Here is an 8,654-nt window from a genome sequence, read left to right on the forward strand (position 1 = left end):
TGTCTAGCACCCTCCTGGGGGGCAGCTGAGAGCCGGGCCTGTCCTTGGCCAGTTGGCCCTACATGATGGCAAGGTCAGCCCCCTCTTCCATAGGTGGGAGTAGACCAAAGACAGCATTCTTGCTATACCCTGAGGAACTGCTGAATTTGGAGAACAAACCAGCTTCAAGTGTATCTAATGTCTGGTGTATTTGTTTCCTGTGTCTGCTGTAACAATTGCCACCAGGTTAATAGCTTAAAACAACACAGATTTATGTTCTTACAGTTCTGGGGATCAGATATCCAAAATGAGACTTACAGAGATAAAATCAAGGTGTTGCCCAGGCTGGTTCCTTCCGGAGAATCAATTCCTTGCCACTGCCAGCTTCTAGAGACCTGTGTTCCTTAGCTCATGGCTGCATCTCTCCAAAAGCTGCTTCTGTTATCACATCACCTTCTCTGACCTTGATCCTCCTACCTCCCTCTTACAAGGTCCTTTCAATTACATTGGGCCTACACAGATAATCCAGAATAATCTCCCCAACTCAAAATCCTTAATTTAATCACACCGGCAAAGTCCTTTTATGCCATATAAGGTAACACACAGGTTCTGGGGATTAGGACATGGACATCCTTGCGGGGCTATTATTCTGGCCACCACATCTCATATTCTAATTTTACCACTTTACAATATTTGCCATTTCTGCATGCCATATTTGAATCTTTCTTTGAACTGACTTCTTACAAAAGGAAATTAAATCCTCCATTAGCCTCATCCTAAACAATCATATCTATGAACTAAATCATGGGATTAATTGTTAGTCACATTTTCCCTAATATTCCATAAAATAAATGCATACCTATTAATGTCAAGTGTTCATCTCTGCATACCACCAGTAGTACAAAAACCCCCCTTTGGGGAACAAAAATATAATCCAGCCTCCTGGTTTTACAGAAAAGGGTAATTTGTCCAAAATTTCACAGCAGCAAAAAGCAAGACTTCAGTCATACCCACAACTTCTTCCTTATGTCACCATGCTCATTAATCACAAATTGAAAGTTTGTCAGTTTTTGCTTAATAGCATCCCTACGTTGGGATGAGTCATGTCATCTAGGGCACAGTTTCCCTTCTGTTACACTCATGGATATTTTACATTTGGAAAGTGGGGTTTCCCATTGCTCCCCTATAAGCCAAAATTCATGCATCCTACTTATCTCTGTTAAACAGCTGCACATTTACTTGACCCACATCTGGACAGTGTCCAAGCCCTGAAGAAGAATGAGCTGGAAAGGGAGGTCGGTGGCCAGTGGTGACTTTGTACTGTGCCCCCTGGCATCTGTCCCAGCTGCAGATTGAATTTTGAAAACCACTTCTAAGAAAACAGAGTCTCTTTCCATACACAGAGTGTGGGATGATATAATTGCCCTCCTCTTACATAACAAGAGGCGTGCAATAAAAATAGCTTTCATTTATTGGATACTTAGTATGGGCCAGGCCCTGTGAATAAGTGCTTGACAAACACCCATTCACAACAACCCTATGATGTAACAATTAGTGTTCCCCATTAACTGATGAGAAAACCAAGTCTCAGAGAGGTTAAGCAATTTATCCAGGATCAGTCAGCTGGTGTGACAAAGTCTGTACTCACAGAACCTCAGAAGATACAAGAGAATTTACCCATCCACCTGAGATGAGGAACAACAATGAGGAGCCCAGAGAGGTTGAGGGACCTGCCCAAGGGCACTGTGGCAAACTGAGGCACAGAATTCAGATTTCAACTCTCAGGCAGTTTGCTCTTTTAGATTTTCTCCCTAGTAAGCTATTATTTCTGGGATGGTTTCTTGAGATACCGGCCTGATATGCTTCTTTTTTCTCATCATTACCTACATCACACTCCCTGGGCTTTTTTTTTTTTTTTTTTTGGTCCCCTCCTCATTTTCATTTTAATGGAAAGCTGTGCAGGAACCTGATGGAGAATACCAGAGTGACCCCTTTTCATCTCTCTCTCTCTCTCTGACCCACAGGAAAAAAAAGACAGAAAGTGCTAAACAGTCTTCACAAATCTATATTCATTAATTCAGAATTAGTAATCATATAACCAAAAAAGGATTAAAGTTGACCTGTATGCTTTCCCCCTAAAAATGAGATTGCTGAGCAGATACACTGTGGAGACAAGATTAGATGGGATCATGGTCAAAAGGCGAATTGGTTAATGAAAATTTTAACCCAAAGGAACCTAAATATCCATCAACAGGGTATTGACGTGATCATACACCTACACAGTAGGATCCCATGGAGCCACTGCTGATGATGTCATAGAACAATGTATCCTAATGTGAGAACAGAGCATAGATCAGTATGTCAAAAGCATGAATATAAAATAAAGGAACTGCTTTTATTTTTGTAAGTACATAACCACAGAAAAGGTGATTTATATTTTCTTTTCTGTTTAATCTGTATTTTCCAGGTTTTCTACAGTGTACGTGAATTACTTTTATAATCCAAAGGAGAACAAAAATCATTAAAAACTTACAATGTCATCATTAAGAACTGCTATTTTCTGAAGTCTGTGCTTTGAGACAGCACATAAAAAAAAGGGGTCAGCTCCAAACCTCTTGACAGAGCTGGCCATACATCAACAATTTAACAAATTACCCTACCCCAGTACAAAAATGATCAATGAATATAAATAAGTGGTTCAGAGAAATAATACAAATGGCCAATAAACACATATGAAGCTCCTCAGCCATATCATTAATAACTTTTAAAAATGTAAGTTAAAATAACCGAGATACCACTTTTTGTTGAACAAGTTAGCAGAATTTAAAACAAATTATATGCTCAGGGCTGGTAAAAGTGTGAGGAAGCGAGTCAGAGTAAAAATGCTATAACCATCACAATCACCACAATGGATCGAATATACATATCTTCACTTCCTTCTGAAACACCACAAAAATATAGGGCAAGAATTTTAAAAAGTAGAAATCTACTAGTAAGAGTATAGGAGAGGAGACACCAGTGCAAAAGAGATGTCAACAGGATCTTGGAGACTCAACGGTAGATTGGTGACTGGTAGCTGGTGGAGAGGATCAGAGAAGGCTGGAAACTGGATGCCAACCGGAAGCAAGCAGCACCACCCCTCCCAGCCACAGAAGGGCTTAGGAACTGGAGATGCCAGCAACGTCAGAGGGCGGGGTGGGTGGGGCTTAAAAACCCGAAGATCTGTCTTAAGTACAGTGTTTACTAAGCAGTTCACAGCCCAGGCACTTGACAAGCCAAGGTGTTAGGTTACCTCTCTCCCACTCCAGCAGAAGGAAGTTCATTGTCTGGAGACAAGAAACCAGAGAAGCTGCAGTCTTTGGGACACTGCGCACACCGGAGGACAAGGCTAGGTCACTACACTATACAGAAAAAAGAGAGGGACAGAGGGAGGGGGATTCTTCAAAGGCTGCATACTGAATGATGAGACCCCAGCTTCCTTCCAGACAGCCTCCCAGAAGGCTGGCAGCCTCAGGGCAGAAGGTCAGAGCTCCAGAGGGGTCTCCCAGCCACATGGCCTGGTCTGCCCACCGGAGTAACTTACAACAAGGCCCCTACCCCAACACACACACACACACACACACACACACACACACCGGAGTAACTTACAACAAGGCCCCTACCCCAGCACACACACACACACACACACACACACACACACACACACACACACCGGAGTAACTTACAACAAGGCCCCTACCCCAGCACACACACACACACACACACACACACACACACACACACACACACCGGAGTAACTTACAACAAGGCCCCTACCCCAGCACACACACACACACACACACACACACACCGGAGTAACTTACAACAAGGCCCCTACCCCAGCGCGTGCACGCACGCACACACACACACACACACACACCACAGACAACCACTGATCGGCTCCTAGTTCCTTGATCATAAAAATGAACATTAAACAAGGAACATTTGAGAAAGCCTCCAGTGTGAAAGAACAAAATCACACAAATGAAATTCAGGAGTAAAAGATACCATGCATGGAAGCAGAAGTAAGCTGGAAGAAGAAAAAGCTTTAATAAATATCTTCAGAGAAATAAAGATATATCCATAAAACAGTAACTAGAGCTACAAAGAGAAGTGAGACAAGAAGGGTTTTTTTGGAAAAAATGAGAGTTGAAATAAAAATATCCAGTTGAAGGGTATGACCATAAAACTGAGACAAACCTCCCCAAAAGAACAAAAGACAGATTTTCCAAATAGGGAATCAAAAGCAAGAAAATGAGAGGATGAACCCAAAAGTCCACCATCTAACTGAGAAGAGCTCCAGAAAGAAAGAAAGAACAGAAAAAATGAAGAGGAGGATGTTATTTTTAAGATAGTAGTAATTCAAGCAATTTTCCCAAAATTGAATGACAGGAGTACCCAGACTGAACGGGTCTCCTGAGCCTGCAGCACAGGAATCAAAACTATCCACAGATGAACTTTCAGAACCCCAGGAATGAAGAGAAAATCCTAAAAATTTCCATCAACTTGAATCCAGGTCGCATACAAAGGATCAAGAATTAGAATAGCATAGGACTTAACAATAGAGGCTTGAGGACAATGAAGCACCAGCTTTAAAATTTTAGGAGAGAAAATTGTTTCCAACCCAGTATTCTAAATCTAGCCATATACCCTTAAACAAGTATAAAGATAAAGGACTTTTTTTCCAGGCAGTCAAAAACTCAAAGAATTTACCCCCTATGTATCAGAAAATGCATGCCAACAACATAAGAAAGTAAACGAAGAGGAAAATGTGAGCTCCACACAAAAGCACAAGTACTGTATAATTCTACTCAAAATCATAGAGACAGAAAGTAAAACGGTGTGGCCAGAGGCTGAGAGAGGGAAAGTGAGGAGTTAGTGTTTAATGGGGACAGAGGTCCAGTTTGGGAAGATGAAAAAGTTCTGGAGATGATAGTGAGGATGGGTGCATAACAATGTGAATGCACTTAGTACCATGGAGCTGACCACTAAAAAATGGTTAAAATGGTAAACTTTGTTATGTATATTTTACCACAGTAAAAAAATAAAATGCAAAATGGCGAAAAGAAAAGTGGGATCCAGAGAATGAGGATCCACATAAGAGACTGAAAAGGGAATTCCTAGGATATGCTACAGGCTATACTAGGACAACACTAAGCAGTAGGTTGAGAACAACCAGCCCAAATGGGAGCAAGAGGATGAGACCCCAGAGGGTAAGTGTTTCAGGAATAAAGTGGGGGGAATGGAAACTGAGAGAGTATCTGATGTGTCTGATCATATTGAGGGGAAATTAATAGCTTGGTTGGAGCTATGTGATACATATATTAAAACTAAGAAAATTAAACACTGAAGCAACTCTCAACTCTAGGGAAAAAATCAGATAAATGAGAGGAAATAGTAATAATAAATTGCATAGCTCAGAGAACAATACTTACACAGTCCTAACATTGTATACAACATAAATATGAATACTGACTTAACCAAAATTTGTGATATAACCGTATCAGGAAGATGGAAGCAAGAATGAGAACAGGGTGATGTAAGAATTCCATATCCTTATCTTTCATAATAAGAAGTCAATAAATAACTAAAATAGAAAAAAATAGCCATATATGCACTCTATTTGGATATAGAAACTAAAATAATTGAAAGTGTTTGTGTCCAGTAAGAATTTGGAAGTGAGGAGATGGGATAGGGAATCTATCTTTCACTGTAAGTTTTGTGTTGCTTTAAAGAAAGTGGATATGAAATTTAAAATAAATAAAATGGTATGACAGTTATTAGAGGAATCTGGACAAATTAAAACTGTAAATATATGTATATGTAACCTTACACCAAGCAATCAATTTGTAAGGATTTATCCTTATAAAATATATAAGGAAATAATAGGACTAGTATGCAAAGATGTATGTTCAATGATGTTTACTGTAGCATTGTTTATTATTATGCCAATAAATTGGAAACCATCAGTAGGAGACTGGCTTAAGAAATCATGGCGTACCCACACACTGGAATACTATTCAGCTGTTAAGAAGGACAAGGAAGATAGTCATAAATTAACATGAGATGATAATGAAGCGGCATTATTAAATGAAAAATGGTTAGAGGACAGTAAGTAGATTTGACATAAGAAATATTTCTTTTAAAAGTCCAGTTAATCAGGGGCACAAAAATTCTCAATCATAATATAAGTTGGTCATGGGGATAGTAATACAGCATGGAGAATGTAGTCAATGATTCTGTAATATCCTCCTATGTTGACAGATAGTAACTGCACAAGAGGGGGTGAGGATTTAATATGGGTAACTTTGAGCCACTGTGTCGTATATTTGAAACTAATATAAGATTGTATATCAATGATACTTTGATTGAAAAAGAGTCTAGTTAATTACCAGAATATAAAAAGAACTCCTACAACTTAACACCAAAACACAAACAACTCTTGAAAAATTGGCAAAAGACTTGAATAGACATTTCTCCAAAGAAGTATACAAATGGCCAAAAAGCATATGCAAAGACTCCGAGCCACTTACTAGGGAAATGCAAATCAAAGCCACAATGAGATATTCTGTTCTACCTTTTAGGATGGCTACTATCAAAAAAGCAGAAGATAACAAGTGTTGGTGAGGATGTGGAGAAATTGGAACCCTTCTGCATTGTTGGTGGGAATGTAAAATTGTGCAGCCACTATGGAAAACAGCATGAAATTTCCCAAAAAATTTAAAAATAGAATTATCATATGATCCAGCAAATCTACGTGTGAGTATATACTCAAAAAAATGAAAAGCAAGACTCAAACAGATATCTGTACATTCATGCTTATAGCAGCATTATTCGCAATAGCCAAAAGGTGAGAGCAATCCAAGTGTCCGTGAACAGGTGAATGGATAAACAAATGTGGCATATCCATAAAATGGAATACTATTCAGCCTTAAAAAGTAAGGGAATTCTGATACATGCTACAACCTGGAATAACCCTGAGGATATTATGCTGAGTGAAATAAGCTAGTCCCAAAGACAAATACTGTATGATTCCACGTATAGTCAAATTCATAGAGACAGAGAATAGAATGGTGGTTGCCAGGGGCTGGGGGCAGGGGTATGGGATTTACTGCTTTAAGCAACAAAGTTTCCATTTGAGAAGACAAAAAAGGTTCTGGAGATGGATGGTGGTGATGGCTGCATAACAGTGTGAATGTACTTTATGTCACTGAACAGTACACTTAAAAATGGTAAATTTTATGTTATGTACATTTTACCACAACAAAAAAGTTATTTCTTAATTTTTTAAGTCCGCAAGTCTATGCAGTAAAATGTCAGTAATAATCTTCAGGGATGGCATTACGTAAAAACTTTGTATTATTTGGATTTGCATCAACTATCATTTCAGACACACAAAAATATAGTTTTATTTAGAAAATGAAATAAAAGGAACCTCAAACCCCCAAAAATATCATCTTACAGTTTACACAACGCTTTCACAATCATTGTCCTGCTTAAGCATCACAAAAATCCCACCAGAGACACTGTGCTATTCTGCCACCTTTTCTTTCCATTCTGGCAAGAAAATGGGTTCAGAGGGAAGTGACTGTCATAAGACAAAGAGCCGGGACTGATTGGCAAGCCCCTAACTTGGTCAGCTCAGCACAGTTTCAAGCATCACACTCTCTGTATCTGAGTCAGTCCCAGATACACTTGTCTGGACCCAAGGTGCATTCTGCAACACAGGAAAATGCTACCTGGGCAGCCCAGGAAATAGAAAACCAAATCAAGGTGATGAGACCTTACAGGATGTGGGCAGACAATGTGGTCTCAGGAAACCACCAAAGCAAACATCTGGTGTCACTCCACAGGGACATAACCAACTTCACAAACTGACCTCAGCCTTTGATAGCCCCCCAGCACAGGAATGGAGAGGGTCCATCATCAGGAGCCCCCCATTCTGGTATGTCTCAGGACAGCCTTTATCTGGCCCAAACCCACTTCAAGCAGACCCACTTCAAGCAGACCGCCCACCACTCCCCACTCCCCACCATCCCAATGTACCTCATACTGTGTCCAGGCCTTGCTGATCCGATCAACAGCAGCACCCAGGCGCTGGTGCTGAACCAGCTGAAACAAAGTAGAAATCAACAGGGAACATGAGAATCACCTTCTCACAAAAGAGGCTGGAGGACAGGAAGTGGGCTTGGGCCAGGAAGGCTGGGGCCTGTCATCTAGAAGTGAGGCAACCCTGCCGGCCTCATTGCTCAGCTGGGGTTGGGCAAGGCGTCAGTGCTGGGGAAGTTAAAAAACAATCCAAGCCCCAAACCTTTAGTCAGGCTTTCAAGGTCCTGCATGTGTTTACACCTCTGTTCCTGTATTTGGAGGGAAGGGCAAGGGAAGACGGGTCACTCATTAAGGGTGGGAGATGATCAGCACACTGTGGTACATAGAGAATGAACTTAAAGTCAGACAGCCTTCCCCTGCCACATTCAGCTGTGACACCTTGAAGGAGTTATTTTGACTCTCTGTGTCTCATTTCCCACGTCTATGAAATAGCGGTAATACCAGTACCGATCTCATAGCTGTTAGGTTTAAATGAGAATGTGTGTGATTGGCTTCACACACGTCCAGTTAGTCTCTTTAGTTGTTAG

The 8,654-nt window shown here is 40.5% G+C and overlaps 1 protein-coding gene across 1 annotated transcript in view; it reads right to left on the reverse strand.

Annotated features, from left to right (window-relative positions):
* The window catches only part of NDEL1 (nudE neurodevelopment protein 1 like 1), a 67,649-nt gene extending 59,450 nt beyond the window's left edge, over positions 1-8,199 (reverse strand). The window contains exon 1 of the mRNA XM_037027118.2: positions 8,065-8,199. The gene's annotated coding sequence lies outside the window, so the exon portion shown is untranslated. The remainder of the gene's footprint in view (positions 1-8,064) is intronic.
* Between the last annotated feature and the right edge of the window lie 455 nt (positions 8,200-8,654).

The sequence above is a fragment of the Manis javanica genome, chromosome 4, assembly GCF_040802235.1.
Source record: "Manis javanica isolate MJ-LG chromosome 4, MJ_LKY, whole genome shotgun sequence".
Lineage (NCBI taxonomy): Eukaryota > Metazoa > Chordata > Mammalia > Pholidota > Manidae > Manis > Manis javanica.